Source organism: Sapajus apella, unplaced genomic scaffold (assembly GCF_009761245.1).
Source record: "Sapajus apella isolate SASKATOON/1434 unplaced genomic scaffold, GSC_monkey_1.0 scaffold20, whole genome shotgun sequence".
In the NCBI taxonomy this organism is placed as follows: Eukaryota; Metazoa; Chordata; class Mammalia; order Primates; family Cebidae; genus Sapajus; species Sapajus apella.
The window spans coordinates 2,546,441-2,552,346 of record NW_022436960.1 but is presented as its reverse complement, the minus strand read 5'-3'; the positions used below and the strand labels follow the sequence as shown (position 1 = coordinate 2,552,346).

General features: G+C 51.5%; 1 long non-coding RNA gene across 1 annotated transcript in view; it reads left to right on the top strand.

Annotated features, from left to right (window-relative positions):
- The window catches only part of LOC116557757, an 82,467-nt gene that overhangs the window by 15,502 nt on the left and 61,059 nt on the right, over nucleotides 1-5,906 (top strand). The window contains exon 5 of the long non-coding RNA XR_004271681.1: nucleotides 2,630-3,611. This is a non-coding gene — a long non-coding RNA (uncharacterized LOC116557757). The remainder of the gene's footprint in view (nucleotides 1-2,629; nucleotides 3,612-5,906) is intronic.

The window sequence follows — 5,906 nt, the reverse complement described above, 5'->3', positions numbered from 1 at the left end:
AGAACTGGGTTGTCTGCAAAGAAGTCACCCGGGCAATAACCCTGCATACTGGTCTCACGGGCTCCATTAGATTGATGAGGAAACTGAGGCACAGAAAGGCAAAGTCCTATACTCACCGTCTCTCAGCTGGTGTGAGGCCGGGCCAGGATGGAACCCCAGACTCTCCGAGGCTCCCCACCACACCCTGCTGCTGAAGGCTGCTCAGCGAGCCTGTGCCGAGTGCTGGGGGGGTGTGGGTGGGCAGGGGACGGATTGATTAGTTATAAGCACCTCCCAGCGGTGCTTGAGATCCCAGCTCCTCTGTGGCCCAATCCGTTTGAAGGGCAGATTCAAAATTAGGTGGTAGCACCTATGGGCAGAGGCTTATGAAAATGGCATTATTAACCTGATGTGGAGAGGGCCCTGCCTGTCTGCAAGTAGATTGCAGATAGAGACAGAGGGGGCTGGGCTTGTTTGTGTGGACAGTGAGTTAGAGAGGACGCAGAACATCCAGGGGCCCTCCGGGGCTTCCGGACAGGGAGAACCAGATCTGGAGGGGCTGGGGCTGGGCAAGTGGGAGAGGGAAGAGGGGGCACGGCTTAAGGGCGGCCCCGGCACCTCAGGGAAATGCCCCAGGCTGGACTTGGAGGAGGCTCTGCAGCCTTGACTCTGACACAGACAGGGACTATGGCCCTCCCCGCACCTCGGTTTCCCATTTGGGAGATAAGAGATGGAAACCAAACACCATTTCAAGAAAAGCCCCCCTTCCCACCACCTTCCCGGCCCCCCTCTTCCCCCACCACCACGATCGCGGTTGCCAGACACCTGTCTGCTTGTCAGAGCAATATTCAACAGGAGAGTTCCTTCCGTTCCTTCCTGGAGGGAGAAGGGAGAAGTGTGGACGGGGAGAGGGGAGGGGAGAGGTGCCCCCCCAACTCGGAGAGGCCGCTGAGCGGAGTTCTGCTTGGGTAGGAGTTGGGCCACCGAAGATTTGTGCCAACTCACGGTGCGGTGGAATCAGACAGTCTGAATTCTTCAGACACCAGCCAGGCGTCTGTGGCGCCCCCACGTGCCACAAGGGGGCTGCCTGGGCCACATTTTTGAGCCCGAAAAGTGAGGAGGGGGACAGGCAAGAGGGGCCGGCGCTTTGGCTCAGGCAGCGGCGCTTTTAACTGCGACAGATGCGTGCGGTCCGGGGGAGCCGGGAGCCCGGGAGCCGAGCCGGGGCTGGGGGCTGGGGGCGCCGGCGCGGTGGTCGCGGCGGGGGCGGGGGCTGCAGGGCGCCCCCTCCCTCACGGCCGGCTGCGCTGCAGTGCAGCGGGCTGCGGGAGCTGCCCCGGAGCGGTCCTGTCCGGTGGCTTTCCAAAGTGGGGAATGAGACGAGGGAGGGAGGGAGCGCTGGCTTCCAGGCGCTGCGTGGTGGCCGTGCGCCCAGGAAGCCGAGGGGCCAGAAAGAGAAGAGTGGGGGAGGAGGCCGGGCGTGGCGGCCGGACCCAGGGTAGAGGGAGGTGGGTGTGGACCTGGGGTGGGCGCCTGTCAGCTCGCAGCCCATGAAGGACGGAGGGAAAGGAGGGCTCCAGAGATACGGGGAAGAGTGGGGCTGAGCATAGCCAGAGCGGCTTGGCACACAGTTTTAGGGTAAAACCATCAACTCTTATCTTTCAAAAAAATAAAAATAAAAAAAGTAAAAGCCAGAAAAAAGAAAAAAAAAAATAAAGAAAGCATTTGAAAGCTAGACAGCTGAATCCTTCCCAGCATGACTGAGCCGGCCACCCCAGAGTCTTCCTTCTAAGCCAGTCTAATGGGACACTACGTTGTCCCAGTAACCAAAGTGGGACCAGGGTCCCAGGGGAGGGCTCGTCAGGCACCAGTCCACCTCGAAGAGAGGTACCCTCAGGCCCTTTTCCAGCCAGGGAAGGGCCTTGGGGTCAGGGAGGGAACTGGAGGGCTTGGGGAGGTGGGCTGGGAGTGAGGGTGGGGTGGGGAGGGCTGGGTGGGGGTTTCAGGGAGTCTCTGGGCTTCTGCAGCAGTCTGCACCCTGGTACATCGTCCTCAGTCCACCGAACGCGGAATGGTTCTCTTTCCTCTGGATCCAGCCCCTCTGGGTCCCTTTTCACTCTGGGGGATTTGCCCCTGTGAATCAGTTCCCTGCTATCTGGCAAGCTTTCTCTCATCCCCCAGGCCCCTTTGCTCTTGTAAACGGCACCCTCCACCCCCAGCCCTTCATCTCCCGCACTGTATGTTCACTTGTTGATTTAAAACTCCCTTTATTATAGGAAATTTCAAACAACACAAAAGTAGAGAAAATAGTACATATTTTTACACAGTTTGCTCAATTTTCATATTGTCATCACCCAGAAATGGTTGCCATCACACCCTGCCCCCTCTTGTGTCATCTAAACCCTAAACTCTGCCTCTGTTCCTGTGCCTCCGCTCCTACCCCTGGACTACTTCCAAGTGAATTTCAGACACCATATTGTTTTCTCTGAGCATTTTTTGTTTGTATTTATAAATAAGAAGCTTTTCTTTCTTAAAAATATAGCCACAATACCATTATCACAGGTAAAAAATTAATAGCATTTCCTTAATATCATCCAACATCTCTGCCGCATTCAAGTACTCTCGATTGACTCATAAATTTCTTTTACAGTTGGCTTGGTCAAGTCAGTGTTGAAAGGATCTACTGCTCTTTCAAGGGGATCTGGGGCTCTAGAAGGTAAGTAGGGGTTGAAATTTAGGGGTTGAATGTCTGCCTGGACCTTAAATGAGAAACCCAATCTCAGCAGAGCCCAGTGTTCTCACTGCAAAATGGGGTAAGTTCAGCCTCATGTCTAATATGTTAGAAACACTCAGCAAACAGTAGCTGCTAGAGTAATTCTTTTTCCCAGAAATCTTCAAAGGGGAGTTGGGCAGGGGGAGGCAGACAGGCAAAACACAGCTGGCTATCGCCCATAAAACAAAGGTCCTGGCAGCCCAGGCTCCCTGAGTGATTAAAACAGCCCTCGCACCCATCCCAAAAAGGGCAGCCTACAGTCGGGGGTCTGGTTCGCTTGGACCTCCTGGCTCACCGTTCAGCTGCCTGACCTCAGCGGTTGTGACCTGGGACCAACAGGGGACCCCGGCAGGTGCCTATCCACTAGATGGCACTCTCTGCTCTGAGTCCGGGGGGACCACCACCCCAAACCAGTTTGGCCAGTGCCCAGCCCAGGGTGCCGCCGGAGAAAGCACGCCACTAAAACATCGCAGATAATTTCTAAAAAGCACTTCTCAACATGTCATGCAAGATGCGGTGGCTTTTTTTCCTTGCATAAATCCCAACCAGACTGCAGAAACAGAGGGAATGAACATTTAGTGACTTTGCTGAGGCCAGACACGGGTATGTCTCTACTCTCTTTAAATCCTGACCTTGGCAACATCTGATTTCCCTTGATTTTACAGACTAGAGGACTTTGAGGTTAGTAACTTGCCCAAAGTCGGCTGGGAAGCAAGACCCAGGATTCCAACTTAGGTCTGTGTGATTCCTCTGCAAAATGGAGAGGTGGAAGGATGGATGTGAGGTCTTTGGCGGGATGGATGGCTGCATCAAGATGCACGCATAGCTGGAGAGATGGCTGGCTACCTGATGAAAGCTGGTAAGATGGATGAGTGAACTGAAGCACAGGTGGTGGAAGGAGAGAGCAATGAGAGAGAATAGTCAATTTCTCACTAAGATCAAAGGCTTACTTGATCTTTGAAGAGAGGTTCCCTCTGAGTGGAGCTTGCTGGTGAAGCTCCTGCCTTCTGTTCTGCGTCTGAGCGCACTGGCTGGCTCAGGTGGCTGTGGGACAACAAGTGGGATGGCAGCTTACAGGGACCAAGTCCTAGCTGTAGTGCTCCGTGAGCTGCTCAGTGGCAACTCCCTGTCTCTGCTGTTTTTACGCAGCGCTGAGGAAGAGCAGGCATCTGCCTTTCCACTTGCTCTCCTGGATGACTAAGCCCTAAGCCTCAACCGCATACACAGCCCTTCATTGGCACTTGGCATAATTTTATCTCCTCTAAATCATCACAGCCACCCTCCATGATAGCAATTTCCATTCTTAATTAAGCAAAAGGAAACCAGAGTGTAGGAGTGGTAAGTGACTTACCCGAAACCATAGAGGGAGCCAGTGCGGACCCAGCGTTTGAACTCTAGTCTTCTTTCCTTCCAAACTCACCCCTCAACCTGTTTAGCTCCTTTTCTATGACCATGTCTGAAAACCTCTGCATGCCTTGGGGTTCACTCATGTTGGACTCACTCTCTTGGTCTGTCAGTGAGCTGAACTTCTCATCCAATCAAATCCAAGTTTATTTCCCACGTAATATCTCTAGTGTGTTCTGTTTGTAATGATCACACAAACAAGGACCACACATATCACTACAGTACAATTAATCAAGTCAAAGTAGATTCCTGGCACCTCGCATTCTGACTGAATGCTAATGGTAGCGTATGTAAAAGTGACTCCTGTGCAAGGCAAGGAGGGAGGGGACGGGATGGAGGTCTGAATGGCCATCAGTGAGCCTCGCTGCATATAATGTTAGCAGACAGGTTTTGAGAACCTGCTCAGAATGTGTGGGCCCTGCCTCACACATTCCAGGTGCTAAGGTTTCCACCTCAGCTGTGCCATTGACTACTTTTGTGAGTTTGGACAACATATTTAATTTCTGTGCCTCAGTTTCTTCAGTTGTACCAGTAGTACCTTACTAATACTGATAGTACCTTACTAATTAGTACTTGAGAATTAAATCAGGCAAACATATAAATTCCTTAAAAGAGAGCATTCCAGACTGGGCAGGGTGGCTCATGCCTGTAATCCCAGCACTTTGGGAGGCTGAGGTGGGAGGATGGCTTGAGCCCAGGAGTTTGAAAGCAGCCTGAGACACATAGGGAGACCCCCCCAATCTCTACAGAAAAGGTAAAAAATTATCTGGGTGTAGTGGTGCACATCTGTGGTCCTAGTTACTCGTGAGGCTGAGATGAGAAGATTGCTGGGAAGTCAAGGCTGTGCTGCTGCGCTTCAGCTTGGGTGACAGAGGGAAACCCTGTCTCCAAAAAAAAAAAAAAAGAATGCTTCCAGATGATGAGCATTCAACAAATATTTACTTACAATGAAAATGACAGTTGTTGTAAGTATTGTTATTGAGATGTCATTTGATATCATTGTCAGGTAAGAATCAATGGCTGAACAGGTGCTCAGAGAGGCCTGTGAGCTTGTCTTTGGAGAGAGAATCAATGGAATTGAAACAGAAATACTAATTTAAAACTAGAAGTTCTAGTGATGGAAGTAAGAGTTCCATACAGCGAAGAGACATGATCCATCTAAGGAAAGATTAAGCCCTAGGAGCGGTGAAACTCCTGTGAAGGAATTTCCCTGCGGTGTAGGGAGTTACACCGGAGTTGGATGGGAGCTGGGGAGAAGCTGAGTAGGTAAAAGGCGAGACAAATGATTAAAAGTCTCTTAATTGAAGTTTCTGAGGTTGAAATTCATTAAACTTCATGGTTTCTAGCAGTAGTGGGCAAGGTTTTCCAGTTCTCATGTATGATTTCATTAAACTTCTTTCCCTACTTGTTTTTTGGGGGGAGAAAATAGTTATTTTAGAAACATTTTTCAACTTGTTCTTTTGGAGGCGGCCAGCTAGAAACATTCTGAATCTCTTACCATGTGGGGCTTGAGGACTGGGTGGCCTCCTCCCATTCCTGGTACAGCATGTCTGTAACCTGAGCCCTGGTGGCATGTGGCTGTGTGTGGGGTGGCTCTGGGGGGCCATCGGATACCCTAACTGCCAGGTGGGAGGATATGGGTTTAGCATGTTGAGTTTCACTGTGATCCCAGCATTGTCTGACTCCAGAGTCTGGGCACGTCCTGTGAGAACTGTAACTGCTACAGCTCCTCCAAGAAGGACAGTTTATT